Here is a 3,797-nt window from a genome sequence, read left to right as displayed (position 1 = left end):
AGGAATACCATAGGAATACCATGATACATATAGAGGAATACCATAGGAATACCATGATACATATAGAGGAATACCATAGGAATACCATATGCTACATATATAGGAATACCATAGGAATACCATGATACATATAGAGGAATACCATGCCCTCATGAAAATGATAAAATTTAGGATTATAAAAGCTCACATTATATTAAGTCTTTTTTTAAAAAAGTTCAACTGAATTGTACACTTTAAATGGGTATATTACACAGTATGTGAATTATTTTAATAAAGCTGTTACCAAAAAATAGAAAAAGAAGATTTCAAATATCCCATTCGATTTTGGTGATTCAAAGATTTTGCATGATTATCTCTTGGTAATGAAATCATGGGTGATTTTGTATTTTTTAAATCTTCTAGTACATGTTTTTTTTTAAACTTTAAGATTGATAAAATCGGCTGCTATGGAGGTGGGAACTATTAACTAGTGTCTGCTATTTAAGAGCATTCAGTGCAACCCAAGTAACTGGAATCATTTTTGCATGACTATCATCCTGGCCTGAGCACACGGAAGTGACTAAACCCCGAGCTAGGCCTGTGTGCGGAGGGCAGATGAGGGAGGAGGCTGAGCCTGTTGTGGACAGGCATGGCGGAGCACCGAGGACATCTACCCGCTATTTGTTCTGATTTCATGCTTAACAGGTACTTCCTGCTGTAGAATGTGTGCCTTGTGAGTGGGTGTTTCCTTTTCACTATAAAAGTATGTCTACTGCTGTCTGTAAAACACCTGTATGAGGAGTATTACCAACCTCATGTGAGCTTAGGTTCTGTGCCACTTGTGTGCCACTGACAGTGCTGGCTTCTGAACCAGATCCTGCTGGCCACCTGACCCATAGCCCTACTTAACTCCTAGCCAGCCTCTATGCCTTTGCTATGGGTTTTTTGATAGACCTAGAACAGCATTACGAACGGCATTATTTTCTGTGTTTTGGGGGGGTTTTTTAGCCAGAAACTTTACAAATCCATAGATTTGTCATTTATATTTTGTTTTCCTCTTCAGACTAATATTGGACAAGCACAGTCTGGTCAGAGGCAGGAGAAAGTTTCCAGGAACTCAGCCATCCTTTGGGAGGACTGATATCAGATGGAGCACTGTCGGGGTGGAGGGAAAGGCATAGATAGAGATGTGTGTGGTAGAGGAAGACTGTCAAGAGTTCACATGGACCATGAGCACCTCTGGAAGTGAGTTCTGTCATTTGTATGTCTCTTATGTATCCATAGCCATACAAAAAGTTTAATATGTGGATGCATTTGAGTCAGAACAAAGAACCTTGAACAGTGCATCAGAAAGTGTGGAATGATGCAAGTTTTGACTTTTACACCCACGGTGTGACCTTAGGTAAGATGCTTCACTTCAGGTGTTAACAAACCCAGGGACAAGGGAACAACAAGTGATCTAAAATCAATGGCTAGGAGGGCATAGGATGCCTAGTAGGGCTTGATCAAGGGCAATGTAACTGAGAGGAATTACTGAAACCCTAATGAAGGCTGAACATGATAGTGGGACAAGAGGAAAGTAAAGGGAAATAGAGGAAAGAACTAGGAGGCAAAGGGCATTCACAGAGGTCTATTTAGGTGTATTTAGATAGGCAAGTACATATGTAAATATGTATATAATGATTGGGAAATAGATCTATATACATATATTTGTACCAAGATAGCAGATAGACATTGAGCTTCTACTCAAGTCCTCCCTCAAAGCAAGAACATTTTGTTCTAATAACCTGGCATTCCATCATGCTCACCTTCCCAACATGATTACTGAAGACAAAATGGGTACATAACCAAATGTGGTGAAGAAAGCTGATGGTGCCTGGCATCAAAAGATATAGTGTCTGGAGTCTTAAAGGCTGGAAGATAAACAAGCAGCCATCTAGCTGAGAAGCACATGGAAGAAGCACACCAGCCTGTGTGGTCACAAGGTGTCGATGGGATCACATATCAGGTATCAAAGACACAGAACAAAAAATCATATCAAAGTGAATGAGGGGCAGTGCAGAGTAGAGACCCAAAGCCCATCAGTAGACACTTGGACATCCTCTTACAGAAGGGTCACAAGCAAGAGACGAGCCAGTCAGGGTGCAGTAAAGCAATGATGAAATATACAACTTTCCTCTAGTTTATTTAATGCTTCCTCCCTCCCCCAACTATCATGACCCCAATTCTACCTTACAAATCTGGCTAGATCAGAGCATGTACACGGGTACAGATAAGAGCTGGAAACAGGGAATTCAGGACAGAAAAACCCCTCAGGACCAATAATGAGAGTAGCAATACCAGGAGGGTGGGGGAAAGGTGGGGCAAGAAAAGGGGAACTGATCACAATGATCTACATATAACCCCTTACCTGGGGGACGGACAACAGAAAAGTGGGTGAAGGGAGACACCAGTCAGTGTAAGACATGAAAAAATAATAACAATGTATAAACTATCAAGGGTTCATGGGGGAGTGAGGGTAGGGGAGGGAGGGGAAAAATGAGAAGCTGATACCAAGGGCTCAAGTAGAGAGAAAGTGTTTTGGAGATGATGATGGCAACAGATGTACATATGTGTTTGACACAATGGATTTGTGTATGGATTGTGATAAGGGCTGTATAAGCCCCCAATAAAATGATTTAAAAAAAAAAGATGCTTCACTTCTCTGGGCTGCATTCTATTCATCTAATTAAATCAGACAAGCCTGTCAAACTACTTCCAGTTTAATCATCTGTTAAGTATGCACTGTGTTTTGAATTGAATTAGGCCACTCCAACATTTATGTTAATGTCCCAACCCTCGTTCTCTGTGCGTGTGACCTTGGAAATGGGGTCTCTGAAAATGTGATCAGTTATTATGAGACGATACTGGAGTAGGATGCCCAATTTAGGTGGGATGCTATAAAAGGGAAGACACAGAGAAATAGAGGGGAGTTTCTATGTGGGGCCAGTTTGGCTGCAGCTGCAAGCTGAGATGTGCCTGCGTTACCCAAAGCTAGGAGAAAGAATCTTTCCTGGGTCCTGTGGGCTATGCTTTGGGCTGCTAATAGATCGGTGATTTGAAACCACCAGCCACTCTGCAGGAGAAAGGTGAGGCTTTCTTCTCCCATAAAGAGTTACAGTCTCAGAACCTCACAGGAACAGTTCTACTCTGTCCCATCGGATTGCTATGATTTAGAATGGCAATAATCTTGAATTCAGACTAGAAGTCCCCAGAACTAGAAGACTAACATAGTTCTGTTCTTATAACCTAGGTTAGTGTTATACCTGCTCCTCACTTACTGTCTTGTTATCCGACAGTTCACATTTATGACAATAGTGAAAAACTACTATTGGAGTATTTTGCACATTAACAATGTATCTGGAAGTAACAAATACCAAGGTGTGAGGCAAGAATAACATTGGCTGTCATGGTTAAGGCTGTAAGGTTAAGGCCAATTTGCCTAGGACATAAGTCTCAGGGGGTTGACAATCATGTAATGATGTAACTCGGCAATTATATAATGATGTAGTCATCCCCCATTTTTACGTGACAACCTAATCTTTGTAACTTAACCATGTTGATAAGTGAGGAATGGGTACACCTTGTTATGGTAGCCCTAGGAAACTAAGGAGCCCTGACTGGTACAGTGGTTTAAGCAGTTGACTGCTAACTACAAGGTTCAGAGTTCAAATCCACCTAGTGGCTTATAGGAGAAAGACCTGGCAATCTCTCAAAGACATAGCCTTGGGAACTCTTTGGGGGCAGGTTTAGTCAACCAATAGGAACAATTGGAAACA

Source organism: Echinops telfairi, unplaced genomic scaffold, assembly GCF_000313985.2.
Source record: "Echinops telfairi isolate 266 unplaced genomic scaffold, ASM31398v2 ScPeMD7_7424;HRSCAF=8462, whole genome shotgun sequence".
NCBI lineage: Eukaryota > Metazoa > Chordata > Mammalia > Afrosoricida > Tenrecidae > Echinops > Echinops telfairi.
This window is presented reverse-complemented; position numbering follows the sequence as displayed.